The following is an 18,033-nucleotide window of genomic DNA, read 5'->3' as shown; positions in this document are numbered from 1 at the left end:
CCAAACATGGGTGATCTAGATGCATTCCCAATTACTTATCTAATAGCCTAGATCAAATCAGAAGTCTTTGATTTGATCCACGGTTGTGATCTAATCCTAGAATAGATAAACAATCTAGATTAAACAAAATCACAAAATAGTATTATAGGTTCTGACACCTAATTTAAGTCTAAAGTCTTCATAGCTGTCCAACCAATCACGCACTGCCAAGTGGCTGTGTGATGTGTTCCAACCAATAGGAAAGCACCACATGTCAATCTTATTTTATTTTTCCTATTTTCCAACTTCGAAAATTCACCAAAAATAATTCCAACTTCCAACAAATTCTCTGAAAAATACCACAAGCTCTTATCAACCTCTACTATTTTTCTATGAAGTCAAAACACCAAAATTCTCACTTCAAATTTATCGGAAATAATTTATTCTCTAATATAATAACAATATTTAATTGCAGAAAATGCCCACATACCTTAAATATGACCGTGCAATTAATATAGTGAGGGTAATAGTATTCTGAAATTTTTCAGGGGCTCACATATGACCTCACCTAAGGGCCATATATAAGATCCTCACTATAGAATGACTCTAGTGACATTCAGCCTTCGGTTGCTATGTTCAGCTTCTACTTGATGCCTCTTGGATGCTTTACTTTTGTAGACTGGAAAACACTAGAACACAACAGACATGAAACCTAAATTTGTTTAATGATATAGAATTGAATTTTAGCTCTCAAATCAAAGAGCAAGTGGCTGCTAGTACATCTATAAGTACATCTTGAATGGTACATTGACTTATAACTTTCTTTTATCTCAAATAACATGCCCATCTACTTTAAGATTATTGATGATTTTGTTTTTCTTTGACTGCAGTACACTTGGACTGAAGATCACTAGGCCTCTTTATTGAAATTGTTGGCTCTTTGAAGCCTAAAATTTTAATTCATGTTGTTTTTGTAACATTATTTGTTAATTTATTATGTATTTTTCATGTTTGTTTGTAACTTTAAAACTAAGTTATTTACTTTGCATGAATTAGACTATTGGATTTTTATCTTTTACATGGATAATTTGGATAAATTGTATTTTTATTACATATTTAGTTTTTTTTTTTAATAACGACCTACCGAACCAACTCAAACCGAATATTAGGTTAACCTGGACGGTTAAATGTCCTATTATTTAGTTAATGAAAGAGAAATTGACATATATACCGAAAACTTTGGTTTGGTTAATGGAAGAGCCCTCTACCGATCCAATCCCTTAGTTGGGGGCCCATTTCATGAAAGCATCTCCAACTGATATGTCAAATTGCGTATAGACATGAAACGGAAAAAAATTGAAGGTTAAAGTTGCTCCAACCGAGTAGTCAAATCCTACATAGATTTGAAGGCTCAAAGAGATATATAAAAAATAACATATCAAAAAGTTTGATGTCAAATATTTTTTAAATATTTTTTTAGTCATGTACCCCACTATCATTTACTCTCTTTAAAAACGTTATGCATCATATGTGTAATAACCCAAACTTAAATTAATATTTAATTATTAATTTATTCAATTAAAAGACAATTTTACCCCGGAATATGTTAATGGTTTAAAGTTGACTTCTAATTCGGAAAGGAATTTGGGGATTTCAGTTGTACCGTTGTGTAGAATACATCAAGTTGTAACGAGAGATATACGATCAAAATTCAAGTAAGGGCAAAGTCGTAATTTTTTGAAGGTTTTTAAAACCAGAATTTCTCTCTCTCTCTCTCTCTCCTCCCACGAGCAGACCCCCCTCCCCCTCATTTTTTTCCTCTAGCCGATGGCTCCAACAGCCACCACAGCCATCACTGGCCGCCACCTGGGGCGATTCTGGTCCCAAAAGGACCGTAGCCTCTTCCTCTTCAAGAAATTTGGCCGGATTTTTCAGAAAAATTCCAGCCGCTCTTTCTCCCACTTTTGGCCACCATTTTCGTCTATCCAGGTATGCTTTCTCAACCTCTCGAGAAGTTCTAGTTGCTGGTTCTGTTGGATAGGAGAAATTTCTGCATTTAGAGGGTTAAATAAGTGATTGAAAATCTGCATGTTTTCAGTCTCCGATTCTGACCACTTCCGTCGACTTTTTGGGGTGGGTCCAGGAACAAAAGTTGCCCAACTCTATGTTGTGATCATGTATATATAAGTCTTGACCGGTGGTTTGGAGATTTTTCGATCGCCGGAATCGCTTTGGACACCCACTCGCTGCCGGCGCATGGGCCACTTTTCGGGCTGTCCTTGAGTCCTAAAATCATCCTCATGTCATCCCAAGCACGACGGTATGCTCGGATATGAATTTGGATATCGTTTGATCGTCGATAGGATATCGTATATTAGGCATTTTCGGGTTTAAAATGTTCGGACAGTTGGATCGATTCTATTTTAATATATGTTGGTTTATGTATTTCTAGGATCGGTTAGGAATTCGCAGATTGTGAATCAGAGCCCCGGATGTTCCGATTCAATTACTTAAAGTTTGCGTTAAACGATAACTGTCCAATAGTGCCATTGCGAGTGATCCAACAGTTCGATTCGAACCAAACTTGCAGTACATGTATCCTAAATCTGGTTGAACCTATAGGAACTTTTGGATCGGGAATCGGAGGTCGTGGGCCCCACAAGCCCAGTTGACCAAGTTTGGGCAGTCTGACCCCTCGGATGATCGTGAGTCTTTCGAGGTAGTTTTACCTTTCGAGAAGTACTAAAATGACCTTGTGAACAAGTCTTGATCGGTAGGCAAGTTATTTTGATTATGTTGAGATTAGGAAATTTTTTTATAGTGTTTTATGAAAATTCCTGGATATCATATTGATAACTGGAGTTATGGAATGGGCGAGCTTGGAATATCAAATTGATGGGTTGTGAATGTGAGCCTTGGGCTCGGTTATGATTATTAGTAAATCAGTGGACATTTGTTATTAAGAATACGTGGTTCTTTTAGTATGAAATTTCTTGCTTAATGACTTTAGGTTGGGAAGTGATTCGATAATGGATTTTCTTTAAAGGTTAATACTTTTCATTGATTAAATTACCATGCAATCTACTATGGATTTATATGCATTATTGGAGGTGACAAAATCTCTAGGGATAATAGTTATTTAATTATTTAGTTATTATTTATTTATTTAAGATTATTATTATAGTATCGAAATGGAATGATTTGTTAATTGGATTTCGGCATGATTAATAAAATTTACTAAATATCTAATTATATGTCTATATATATATATATATATAGATGCTGGTCGATTTGACGCTGAGTAAATAGCTGGAAAGTATCATTTTTATCAATGACAGATATAGTTTTTTCAATAGTTTTTATTGCATAATCAGATCTAAATTTGAAAGATCCTTTATAGTAGATATCAGTGATGGGTACTCTGGATATATCCCAGTTGCATAACTCCTTTTCTACGTCTCGCATGGTTATTTCTTGAGAGTTTTTCACCCTTAGGGTTCTATGGCTAGAACTGCTACTAGCGCCTGCATCTCCAGAAGAACGGGTAGACAAGATTCTAGTAAGGCTTGCCATTTTAATAGTCTGGGTTTTATGCTTTCCTTCTGTTCTCCTCCTAATTCAAGGTTGCAAGTCCCTGCCTAGGTCTCTTCAACACCTTACGCCTTTCTGGCAACATCCAACGAGCCTATCCGACAACTAGACAACTCGATGACTAGTGAGTAAAGGAAACTTGACAGAAAACCTCCAAACTAACAACTCTTCTTGGGACTTTAGGCTCTGATACGGTTAGATCTAGAGGGTGCCAAATCAATCCTAGTTCTTCTAGCACTGGAGAATTGTATATCTACCTCTCCATCAGCGAATTGCGAGATTCGTGTTGGCTCCTGATTTTCAAGGGGCTTATTTGGGGCTACTTCATCTAAAATCCATTTTTCTAGTAGAGTTATATCACTCCACTTTATCATTTTTGGGACTGCCACGTTTGACTTTTCAAGGTTGGTTTGGAACAAGGTAGTTTCACCTTTACTGTCTAAGTCTTTAGCTTTGGGACAGACAGTGTTCATAACCTTATATGAAACCCTGTAAATAATTGCTAGATTTTGGGATCCTGGGTCCATATCATAACCCTGAGTTTGAATATTCAATGTTAAGGCTTTTAAGACATTTATATCAGAAAGTGCAACATAAAAGTTTGGAAAACAGTTAAAATATATCGAGCCTTCCCCCAAGGTTGACTTGACTATTCTTAACAAAGAATCTGTGAACTTTCTATGTCTTCCATCTCTTACACATAGCAAGATTGAACTGGGCAATCCTATTCTGGTAAGTGGTTTCACCGTTACCTGCACCAAGCCTATGTGCAAATAGTTATATTTTCTATCCAGATGATGAAAATATAACCCTAATATATATACTCAGTGGTTCAGAAATGATGAATTATGGACTCTAGTTCTCAACAGTATATGGTGTAAATTCATAGGTGGTTGAGAACTGATTTTTGTAAAGTTGAGAAAAGATTTGAAAAATGGATTTGTGGAATAAAGAAAAGTTTGTGATAGGTTTTGGATATGGTTTTCAAACCCACCACAGGAGTACCCCCCAGTTTAGGGATGGCAACGGGCCGGATAGGGGCCGGGTATGACAATACCATCCCCGTCCCCGCTCTCCATCCCCGCCCCCATCCCCGAACCAATCTCCGTTTAATAGGTTTCGGGGAATCCCCGTCCCCGTTTCCGTCGGGGGACTATCCCCCATACCCGCCCCGAATTCCCGATTTTTTTTGCACAAAAAATATTTATCATATATTTTAACATTAAGTTTCATATTAAATTATCATTCAACACATCCAAATTAACTATAAAGTTCAACTCAACTATTCAAAATCACATCAATATGAAATTCTAGAAAAGATTAGGAAGAATTAGGAGAGAGAGGTTAGCTTAGGGTTAAACATAAATATTATAATTATATATTTATTTATTTAAATATAAATATATATATTTTCGGGTCGGATTCGGGGATGGGGACGCCAATACCATCCCCTCCCCATACCCGACGGGGATTTTTTAAGTTCGGGGATCCCCATACCCGATAACCATTTGGCCCCGAAATCTCCCCCCATTAGGGTCGGGGACCCGACGGGGACCCTCCCCCGCGGGGATTTTTGCCATCCCTACCCCAGTTGCCTTCAAACTATTTTGTTGTTTTTGATAATGTCCCACCGAGTTTCGGGGACGCCTGAACCGTGTGATGCGAGAATTTCGGCTCGGGTTGACTATGTGTCTCCGAGGCCTGCGGGCCTCGGAATGTAGCTCGGTTCAATTTGTGTTTCCGAGGCCTGCGAGGAATGTGGCTCGGTTAACTTTGTGTTTCTGAGGCCTGCGAGGATGGAACTGACAGGATACTTGGAATTGACGGAATATTATCGGAATTGATGGTATATTGTGGGAATTAAATAGAAAATCATGGAATTGACGGAATCTCATCGGAATTGACGGCATATTAAAGGAATTGACGAAATATAAATGGGGGTACGCCTAGGTGGAAGAGTATTTGGGTATAAGATGTTTAACAAGTATTGATGATATTATCTTGGTATTTTTGGAGTAAAAGTTAATACCTATTTTATAATTAAGAGACAAGGATGGAGAATTTCCTAAATTTTAAGGATTTTATACAGTTCACCATTATTTTCTTAAGCGATGAGTTTGTTTTACAAGTGAAAGAGGGAAATATATATATTCCAGTTAAGTTGTTGATATATATATATATTTATATTTATATTTATATTTATTTATTTATTTATTTATTTATATAATGAGCCTTATGTGAGTTTCAAAGGAAAGTGATTGAAAAGCTATTCAGTTAAGTTATATGAGGCTACTCACTGAACTTCCTCTAATTCATACTAGGTGCAGCCGCAAGACCAAGTGATTGAAAAGCTGTTCAGTTAAGTTATTTTGAAATTTGTTAACGTACTTATGTTGTTTTAAAGGTTGGGATCAATTTCAGTTGGCAGAACGATTTATCTGATTTAAAGAGACATGATGTCATGATAAGGTCGCAAAGTTTGTTTCACGCCAATGAGATTCTGAAATTTATATGTTTATTATTTCAAAATATATATTAGTAACTGAGGTCTTTCTTTTATGCTTGAAATCTTGTTGACGTTGTTAGTGATTAATTGAGAAGTTCAAAATTTGAGGAAGTTTATAAATTCTTTATTATGATTCTCACTTGTGAGCCTAATATGATATTATTTGCATTAAGTGGCGGCTGTGGTGTATATATCAGCCCAGCTTATTTGTACACCTCATTTTCTGCTTAACCTGTCATGTATTATCATGTCAGTATCTTTGGACTTTGGTATGTGACATGTTTGGTTGTATGAATTCCATTTTTGTACATGCTGAATAAATGGGGATATTTAAATTTGCTTGTTGTATAGGTGAAAATTTTGGGAAACGAACGAATTACATGGGAGACTGCCCAATTTTCATCAAAAGTCAAACTTGAAGAAAAAGAATTTAGGAAACTTAGAAGGGTATTTTGGTCAAGAGTGCCCAGCACCTGCCAGGTGTCGAACATGCACAAGGTTCAGCTCATATTCCAAAGTGGAATTTGGGTCAGGTCCTGTCAATATGGGCTCCATTTGCTTTTAAAAATACAATAAAATAATATGATATTTGACATTTTTGAGGGAGTTAAATTTTTTCTGAAGTGTCAAATTCAAATTTAACATTTTGCATTTGACATCTCCCTTGGAGAGACTCCTTTCTTCTGTGTGACGCTTTCTTTGAGAGAATGTTTTTTTACTGCTTTTCCATATGTTCCCCTTTTTGAATAGAATTGGCTGGTAAGTTAGTGTACCAGGTAAAGGCTTGTCCAGAGATGGAATTTCCAAAAAGCCTGAGCTTTAGTAGAGATTATTCTCTTTGGCTATGCATTGGACAGAGAATCTGCCTATATGTTCAATTGATGACGCATGGGTGTCTTCAACGTTGAACGAAGTGAAATTTGGTACCTTAAAACCTGGGGATAGAGGCATCTGATCAATATAAGCTGGATATGACTTCCTGTAGGTGGGCCTTTCTCCTCTTCTGGCCTCAGGCTTTATCATTTCTCTGATCATTCTCTGTAGCGCTCCCATGTCATTCAAAACGTTAACAGGATGTAGGTTTTGACCTAGTTCTGGCTAATTGTGCTCACCCCTCTGTTCCATTCGGTATGGTCTGGGCATGATTTCCTCCCTATGTTCCTCCTCCTCTTCAAAATCTGGATGATTTCTCCAGTTCGCCCACAACTTGTTCCTGTCATTGTTGGCAAAAAGGTTGATCCCCATCTGCCTCTCTTGCCTCTTGCCAGCGAAGGAAATGGATTGAGGTCATCATTCTAGGTCTGTAGGGAAACACGGTTGGTTGCTTAGGCAGAAGTGCTACTGGCTGATCACGTGGGACCTCTGGTCTGGAATAAGTTGAGGTTTTGGCTGGTTCTGGGGGGCCTGAACTGGTGCAGGGCCTGCTAGAGTAATTGGAGCTTCCTGTTCTTGGACGCGAAAAGCTCCTCCCTTTTGTCCAGCCTGGATTTCTCCCTGTCCTGGCATTCTAGCTATCTATGCAATGAGAGGATTCTCTTGGCATGGCCGTGCCAATCCTGGTGGAGATCCAAAAGGGAGTTCTAGCTGCTGGACCACAATATCTAGGTTTGGAATTCTTGCAATAGTAACCTTACGATCCTTCCTGAACTGCCTATTGACTTGCCACTGCATCATGGCTGTCATGTTGTTTAGAGTATCTGGCTCCTTTGTGCTGCTGCCTCTTGTCAGAGTACAACATCCTGTATCTGGTTCATCCTTCTGGAACTGGACCTAGAACGACTACTCCTGGTGCTGCCATGGGATGAATGCCTAACATGACTTTCCTCTTATTCATGTCCTTCCTGGAGACCTGCTTGATCTCTTTCCATGGCAAAGCGCTGTGATTGTAGGGTAAAGTTCCCCATTAACTTGAGAACCATTTGTGGTTAAAAAATCAACTTTCTTTTGTGTATGAGTGTGCCACTGCTAGCGATTAAAACCCTAGCAGACTTCTAAAAAATAGATAACTTGCGCCCCAAGTTACTGATTCTAAACAAGCAATCGTGAATTTGGATGAGGAATATCTCCCAAGTAAGTTCTTTTCTTGCCTCAGACTGGTGATGACTTCACAATTTTTCACAGTACAAAACTGGTAGTTCTGGCCAGAATAAATGTTAAAAAGAGAGCAGTTATGCCTATTACAGAACTTAAAAGAGAATTGCCAAGTCCAAAAAAGACAACAGAACATTGGACTTCGATCTCTGCCTGGGTAGCTGCCTCTGAACTAGGCTAGATTGGATGTGTTTATGCTGGATTGAACCGTCAGCACCTTCAACCGTTAGGTTTCATTTGGAAATCGAAACCAATATTTGAATTTGGCAGAGCTTCAATCTGTTTCAAGCCCTAGAATGCTTGTTGGATGGGCGGAATTGAAGCCTCTTCAGTCTGGAAGGGGTAGAAGTGGCTGGATTGACGATTGCTGAGCTGGAGCTGCACTATAGTACATGTTTTGCTTGATCAGGACCTCTTCATAAATTTGTTGAGGTTTTCACATTATACAAACCCGGATTCTTCTTGACTTGGCTTTCTCTTTGTGAATTGTTTCTTTGAATTGTAAGAATGACCTAAGTTCTGGCTGCTTTTGCTTGGGGGTTAAATGATTTTTTCAAGACTGAATGGCTTGATTGCTTCAGAGTCTGAAGATTTTTTAGATTTGAATGATTTTGTCAATATAACTTGAGAGTTTTTGTTTGATTGATATTTTGGCTGTGTTTCACCCTATTCACCCCTTCTTACATTTATAGAGAATCTGAATGAGGTTTTTAATATCTAGGGGCATAAAATAAAAATAAAAAATTCTAGTGCAGAGAAGTTATTCATCTAGCAAACAAAGAACCATCAATAGTCAGTTCCTGTGATGGTCTTTTTGCTTTTTTCTAAAAAAATACCAACTCTCTTGTTCTATGTTTGTTCTTTTACAAAAACACAACCTATCATGATGGTCCGTTTGCTTTTTTTGGTGAAAAACTCTCCTGCTTCTTGCTTATTTCTTGAAAATGTAACCTGCTTATCTCTTGAAATAATAACCAGCTTTGGTGCAGAGCTTCTCTACACTTGGAGACTTGGAGAGGGGATTTGATCTTCTTTTCCTGGTTTTTAAAATGGAGAAGGTTTTTCAAAAAAAAAAAAAAAAACCTGTCTTCATTAACTCCCTATCACTTCCTCTGTCTTAATTGAGAATTTTGACTTTTTCAATGTTAGAAAGTCACGTGGGGTTCCTTTTGAGAAAAAAAACTGCTGATTTGCACTTTTGGGGTTGAGATAAGATGGTGAGAGTTTTTAGAAGCTTGGCCTTTTGATCCAAAGCTGAGTGTGTCAGATTTAATTGCCAATAATCGTAATTAATTTTTAGACTATGGTAATATTTGTAACCTGCCCAAAACATGGTATGGGCCTTTTCAACATTTTGGGTTGATTTCCAATTCCAATAGATACAAAGCCCATTTGATTTTTTTGTTATGAGCCTTTTAACAAAATGGGCTGACATGCAAAATTTTATCCCAAACAGTTAGTTTACTTTTTTGCTGATCCCATCCCTTGGTGCCTTTGTAGAAGTGTTTCTTTAGTATTTAGCTTTGTAGTGCAGGTAGGGGATTAAATACAATGCAAATGATATAAATGAAGAGATGATTGCTGATCTCAATCCTCAGCTGCTAGTGTTAATATAGGAAGTGGTGGTGGCAATCAGGGCGTTGATGTTTAATGAAGTTGGTTGGATTTTTGTGATGAATTATTTAACTTAAAACTAAATTAGCTGTTTATTGCTGTTTTCTCACATAAGGATTAGGATATCATATTATTAGCTTTCTTTTTGTAGACAAGTAGAGTAATTTAGGACAACGTTGTCAATGATGTTGGGCATGGAGCATACAAAAAAGCATGGTCAAAGGACAAATAGAAGACAGAAGCGGCAGAAGCTTAGTAATGGCGATTGGGCAGTGCTTCCTCGGGGTGTCCTTGAGATAATCTTTCAGCTACTGCCTCTCACTGATTGTATATCCGTTAGCAAAGTTTGCAAAGCCGTACGTGGTGCCCCATGTCTCATGATGTTTGGCCAAAAAGATAGAGAGCTAAAGACTTGTGTTAGCCAAAAATGAAACCCTAAATTCTTTTTTCTTTACCGTGGTCAGGTAATATTCTTTTTATAAATTCAGTTATATACCTAATTTTAGACATAATCTTATAAAGAAATTCTATATCATTTAGAAACTATAAACACAAAAAAAAATAATAATAATAATAATAATAATAAAATCCTCTATTTTTTCAATTTAATAGCTTTTTTTAGTTTATTTGTGTGTGTAAAATACCTATATTGCCATTGTACTACGAATTTGAGAGAGAAAAATCAGGTCTAACAACTGTTGATTTTGATATTAATATTGAATTGCCAAAAAACCAAATTAAATTCATTTTCTCCTTTTTCAATGGTGCTTTCTCAGTGTTACAGCAAGAGGAGCTTCATTTGAAGCTCAGTCTTAGATCCAACAATATTCTTCATCTCTGATCTACAATTTTCAATATTTCACTTTCCATTTCTTGTTCTAAAATCGTGCTTCTATTCTTTCTTTTTTTTCGGATAGTTTGGAACCTCAAACAAACCTCGATCAGATGCTCCTAGTTCTACTCCTCATCTTTGAGCTCCGATTTTCAAATTTTTTGCTTCGAATTCTCGTTATGAAATCTTTCTTGTACTTAGATCGTTCAGATTTTTAGTTCGTTGCGAGTAAGTGAGATTTTTACTCTTTGACAACGACACATCGTCTTCAATTGTGAAGGAAGATGGGGATTTCGCCGCATCATCATCGTCGTTGTTGTCGTTGTCGTCGTCGTTTTGTTTGGACTTTAAAATTTTGAGTTTTTGCTTCAATTATGTGTTTTTCTTCTAATTTTAGTTTATTTGATGAATGTATTTTAAGCTTTGATGATCGATTTATCTTTTGTTACTATTTCAGTTATGGATCTCATTTTTGCTAACAGTAATATACTTCAATGACGAAGTATAAAGAAGATAGTTCTTTGACAGAGTATTAACAATGTACTTCTATGACAGAGTATTAACAATGTACTTCTATGACATAGTAGTATTAACAAGATAGTTTTATGACATAATAGTATTAACAATGTACTTCTATGAAGAGCCCCTGTTTGGTTTTCGCGAATTTTTTTAAATAAATTGTTCGGGTTTAAAAAAATAATAATTAAAAAAAATCTGGGCTGGGCTTTTTTTGGGTTTTTTTTTTTTTTTTTGGGCGTTTTTTGTGTTGGCTTGTTTTAAGTTAATAAGTGGCAATCATGTAATTTATAGGAACTTCAACACCCATTTCTTATGTAGTAAATGAGTTTTTGGTGTGTTTTTAAAGTGCATTTCATTTGGGTTTTTTATAATAATTTTAGCCCCTATTTTGGATATAATAGTGAAGCTCCCTTTATTTTTTTCTTATATAAGATCATGTCTAATGCAAGGGCAAGGGACAAGGGGCTAGGTGCTGTTTTGGCGCCTTAAAATGGTACTATTCATGTAATCTAGACTCCCAAATTTTTTGTGGTTCAAGTGATTGTGAGGGGCTAGGGGCCTAAAACTCAAAATTTGTTATATTAGTTTATTATTATTTTATTTGTGATAAAAAAAAATCAGAGCATAAGAAAAGCAACACAAAATTTTATTTTTGGAAACAATTTTGAGCCATAATTGGTAACAACAATTTTTAGCAAAATACAAAAAGACACTTATTTTTTCTTTTTCATTTAATTTTGTAGAAATATAAAAAGAGTAAACAAGTAAAAAGGTTTAGAGTATATTAAATATATATATATATATATGTATATATTAGGTACAAACAAGGCTCAACTAGTTGTTGAAACGTTAAAAAAAACAAAAAGAACAACACAACAAGTTGCCGTTGAAAAAGTAGCTTTTGGAGCACCATGTGGCAAAGTCTCATAGGCCATTGCATTTAGAAAAGTTGTGCCCCTTTTTTTTTCTTTCCCAAAAGCTTACTATGGGGCCCTCTTTTGCCAAGGCCAGCACTTGGACTAAACTAACCCCTTATCTTGCCTTAGGCCAAACACATGCATTAGAAACTGTTTTATTTCATTCGAGGCTAGATCTGGACCTACCCTAAGCTAGATATGTCCCATTAGAGATGCTCTAATGTCTTTGTTTCTAAGAGTGAAACCGTAAATTCTTGTAGGTAATCATGAACTTAAAGTATTTGTTCTTTGCAATCGGGTGCTTCTCATTCTGCTTATTTGTTTCTTTTGTTGTGTCATAATCTTGACAATTGGGGATTAAATGGATACAGGATATATATTGTAATAACCCAAAATAAAATATCCTAAAATTAGTATTAATTTATTCTAGCAAAAAGACGATTTTGCCCTCACATTATTTAATATGAAAAAAGTTGACTTTTTGACCGAGAAGAAATTTGGCAATTCCGCTTACGCCTTTGCGTAGAGCACGACGAAACGAGTCCGTAGACACGGAGTGGACTCGAATCGGAGTTGTAACGAAGAAAATACGGTCAAAATACCGTGAAGGGCAAAACGGTAATTTAGACAAAAAGTCAGATTTTTATCCCTTCTCTCTCTCTCTTCCCCTCAGCTTTCTCTCTCTTCCCTCTCTCTCCTCCCGTCGCGCCAGCCGTGAGCCCTCTCCCCTTCCGATCAAGACAGCGGCCACCACAGGGCATGCCGATCTACGGCGTTAGTACCGTCGGCTTCGTCTCGCCGCCGCCGTCACGCCACGACCAGTCTCCGCCCACGAGACGACCGGAGCTCGCCGGAAACTGGAGGAGAACCGCCTTTTTTCACTCAATTTTCAAGCCTCTTGTTCTCCCTCAATTCTCAACCAAATCGTTCGAGTAAGGCACCAGAGGCCAGACTGAGCCACAGGAGGGACCTTCAAAAGGTCCAGCTAGCTCGGACCAGCAGTGAGTGGACTTTCTTTCATAAATGAGTTTATAAAATGAGTTTTTATAAATGAGTTTATCTGAATAAATTTCATATTTGATCCTGAATAAGTTTTGTTGAACGTTTTCCGAGCATGACTTGTGCAGTAACATTTCTGTATCTCTATGCTGCTTAGTTGCACATGTTAAAAAGTTATAGAAAGCAGAGTTTGAGGCTTGTATCAGATAAGATAGCAGCATAATTTTAGATTACAGTTATTTTTCAGACTTCTCTAAATAGTTTATTTTTAAACCACCACGTACCCAGTTATGGTGATTACCCTTAGTTGGACCGATGTCTACGGACATCCAGTCTATTTTCAGTTCAGTCAGTGCACTTGACATTGCCTCACGAGTTTTGGGGACGCTCGGACTGTGAGTGTCAGGATTTGCGGCTCGGCAGACTTGGTGTCCCGAGACTTTTGCCAGATTTTCTTGTTCTCCCTCGTCCCAAACCGCCAGATTATTATGCGGACGTTGACTACGAGCCCCTCAAAGGTCCAGCTGGACCCGCAGTGAGAGTGGACTTTCTTGTCATCGAGACCTACCAGCGGATCAGGCTGACTATAGTCCCCTGAATCTTGCCAGTTTGCGGCTCGGATAGACTGTGTGTCGCCGAGACCTGCCAGGGGAGTTGACGGATTTACAGGGGTACATCTAGGTGGTAGTTTTACAGGAATTTCAGTGCTTTTATAAAATTATTGCTTTCAGTCATTTTATACAAGTTTTCTCGATATTCGTGCGTGTTTCATATTTGCATAGATACGTATACATATATATGTTTAGATGAATACCTTGTATTTGAATATAGTTAAATTTTAGCTTTACCTACTTATTTATTTCTATAATGGGGGTTATTATGTTTATAAATTGTTTCAAGAACGTTATTTTTGTCCACTCACACTTTTAAATTGTTTTTCGCCCCCAGGCAGTAGAAGTGCACAGGAATCCACCACGGGCCACTCCTAGCTCCCGCGCCACCCACCAAACGTAGGATGTTGTTGTAAATTACTTAAAGTCTTGTAAATATTCAGTATTTGCTCTGATATCTGGTTGGTTTGGAAACCAGAACTGGTGAACGTTTTAATTACATATTCTGGCAGTTGGTGTGAAAATAATTGCTTGTTTAACAGGTGGAAATTTTTGGGTTTGGACCAATTACAGGGGAGACTCTGCCGAATTTTCGGTAGGAGTCTAAGGAAAGTTTTAATCGTAGTTGTAACAGGAAGGGTAAAAAGGTCATTTGTGCCCGACATTCGCCAGGTGTCGGACACGCACAGGGTCCAGCTCGAATTCCAAAGTGGAATTGGGATCGGGTCATGTCATATATCCATAATAATAATGTTATTTAAACACACAAGATTGGTCACATTAGCTGACTACCTTATGTTGCAGTTGATGTAATCATGCCATGTCAATTGATGAATATTGTCATGTGAATTCTATTTTTAATTATTAATTTTTCTTTTCAATAATCATTAAAAACTAAAACTAAAAGTGAAATAGAAAATAAATAAATAAATAAAATTGCGTCCCTCGTTTGTAGCCTCATACTTTATATGCTCTTCATCTCCAACACTCCCTTCCAGTGGTAGATGGATTAAGGGACAAGAGGGGTTGCACGGCTCCATGAAGTGGCTGGAAATATGCCTGTAGAGGTCTGCATGAGCTAGGCACTGCGCTGCAACGCTGGGCTTTTTTTTTTTTTTTTTTTCCAAATTGCTTGGCCAAAACGATGTCATTTTGGTCCAAGCGGTTTCAAATTTTTTCATGACTTGGCATCAAAACGACATCATTTTGAGCTAGACTTAAAATAAATAAAAACTAACCCAAACCGCCCTCTCTCTAATCGACTTCCACAACCCAAAAACCTTAATTGATTCCCAATCCCAAATTAGTTTCACTCTCGTCCCTTAATTAAACCTCAACCCAAACCTCACCACCATCACTTTGCCCGCGCCACCCATGTTGGTAGAATTTGTATTTTTGATGAAATTGATACATGTTCTTCCATCATTTCAATTTTGGTTGCTGGTTTGCTATAGATTTATTTATCAATAACTTGATCTACCAAATGATTACAAGCTCCCAAAAAGTCAGATAATTGATCTTTGCTAAAGAGGATAGAGAGAAATTAGTGCAAGATGTGCATGAGATATATTGAAATAGACATTGCTGCACCTGAGATCTTCAAAAACCATTCTTCTTCTGGGTATTAGACCCTTCTAGGGTAAGTTGGGGTTGATGGTAGAGTATTAGTGTGTTTTTTTTATTCAAAAAATTTTAAAATTTAATATTATTTAAAGGATTATTTGTAGCAATGATCCCTCAACTATACTCGGAGTTACATTTTGGTCACTCAATCCAAATATTAGTTGCAGAGGTCACTCAATTGGGTGTTGTGTTGCACCATTAGTCCCTACCGTTAGACTTAACAGTATGGACTAATGGTGCAACACAACACCTAATTGAGTAACCTCTATAACTATTTTTTGGAGTTGAGTGACAAAAAATGTAACTACGAGTATAGTTGAGGGATCATTACTACAAATAATCCTAACTAAAAAGTCACATTTGTCCATCAATAATCTAAGAGATGCTTGTCATGTCATCATTTTAAACAGAAAAAGTCACAGACTTGACGGCAGGGACTAATGGTGCAACACAACACCAATTGAGTGACCTCTGCAACTAATATTTGAGTTGAGTGACCAAAATGTAACTTCGAGCATAATTGAGGAACCATTGCTACGAATAACCTTTATTTTAAAAAAAATTACAAAAAATTAAATAGGAAATGACTCATTTGTCCTAAAAAAAATGCCTCAACAGTTTAGCCAAAAAAATTTTTTTGACATTTTTACACTGTGACTCTATGACTCAAGAATCCTGAATCCACCACTGCTCCCTTCCTCCATCAAATCCAACCATCCCCATCCCCCATTGCTGTTGCTGAGATTTAGAGTTTTCCAATAAAAATTTTCGACCACTTTTTATTTATTTAAATCTAGTAGCACATACGCGTAAAACGTTTGTAAAAAAGAAAAAAGAAAATCGACAAATTGATTATCGAATTTGCTGTTCCGATTGCTCCATCAATCTGTCCAAACACTCTTTCCAATCCGAAACCTTCTCGCCTTCACTGACTACCTATTATCACACAATGCCATGAAGATTGGTCACTCTTATTTACATCTTCTCCACTGCAATGTCTCTATTTTTGTTGTGTATTGCCAAATAAATATGAACTAGTTGTATATTATGGTAAACAAATCTTAAGATTTAGATTAAATTGATGCATAATTGGTGTTGCATTTGCATCTATGGAATTTAAATCAAATTGCAAATTTTATTCGATTTCTTTTTTTTCGTGTTTTGGAATTTTTAGTGTAGTTTATTCCTTTCACAATGCAATAACAATGGAGGATGCGGATGGGTTTGATGGAGGAAGGGTGTGCTGGAGACGAAGAGCAGAGAAAGCATAAGGATACAGAAGTTTTAGTTTTAGTTTTAGTTTTTAATAATTATTGAAAAGAAAAATTAATAAATAAAAGTAGAATTCACATGGCAAAATTTATTAATGGACATGGCATGACCACATCAACTGCCACATAAGATGGTCAGCTAAAGTGGTCAATCTTATTTGTCTAAATAGCATTACTGTATGCATAATACCAGTGTCAATAAAATGTACCCACATACTTGACACTTTTTGTCCACCAAGAAAACGTTTTCCCAAACAGATAACAACCGTCATGAGATTGCAAAATTCGTCAGCTAATGGTCAACCTTGACACTTTTAAACTGTGAGCTCACCCATTCACTACAACATTCAAGTTGTCTATAAATATTATTACAATTACAATATAAATTAAATTTAAAATTAAACATACTAAAAAAAAAAAAAAAACAAGGTATCTAGTAATTAAGTCTCAATTATAAGGAATTTGTCCCTTGGAAGCTTTATTTTCCTAATAACAGCTCCAAGTAATGCCAATTACTAGCCTAACACTTCCTTTACGGTTGGACCCACCCAAATCATACCAAACTAAGAAAATATGAATTTATAGATCAAAGAGTTATTAAGACTACAACAATTGATAATTAGCTAGTAATCGAATCATCTCGTACAATGAAATTGTTTGGATGACTTTCAATGTGACTAAAAGTGCATGCTTATTCTATATTGCAAACCTAAATGAATTTGATGAACAACCTATTTTCAATTAGTTGTCCTTTGCCTCAGACATGTTGTACACAATTTTTGGTCCCTTTTTTTGACACTCTATCTCTTCCGAGTTGAGCTGCTCTAGAGAGTGGGAAGGCTGTCGGGTCAACACTTATGCCCCAATTGGATTTCTAGCTCGCAAGAGGTTTCTTTCAATTCTAGGACAATATTGAACGTTGGATCAGGTTGACAAGAACGGACAAGCTCGGTCTGGACCTTGATGACTTGCTTTTCCTAACCTGATCGCGAATTGTGTAGGCGTGCCATTATTGGGTATGAGACCAGCCTAATAAACCTGGTATATGGGATGTAGGACATCTGTTTGGTGTATTCGCGCTTGTTCTGGACTTCTAATCAAGCTATTATGATCCAAGGAGAGTACTGGCTTGGATGAGTTCTTTTCTATGCCTCAATCAAGAGGACTTCAATATTCTTTCTTTCGTGCGTTGTTGGTTTAATAGATACAAAAGGTCTTGATCAAACAAGAAGGAAATCAATGTCGTAGTTAATGCTCCCCTATTTGGGTTCAAAAACCTAACTTGGACCCAAGATGACCCTAGACCGGGTCAAGATTCAGCCGATTCGAGCCCATCAATGTAGTTCGGGCCCAAACAAGCCCTTACTTTCGGACTAATAAAGCCTTATTCAGGCCTGAACCCTTATCTTGAGTCCGAATAATGACAGGCTTAAATATGCAAAGGCTGGAAAATAAATTAATCTACAAGAGTATATAAAAC

This window comes from Prunus dulcis, chromosome 6, assembly GCF_902201215.1.
Source record: "Prunus dulcis chromosome 6, ALMONDv2, whole genome shotgun sequence".
NCBI classification, from domain to species: Eukaryota; Viridiplantae; Streptophyta; class Magnoliopsida; order Rosales; family Rosaceae; genus Prunus; species Prunus dulcis.
This window is presented reverse-complemented; position numbering follows the sequence as displayed.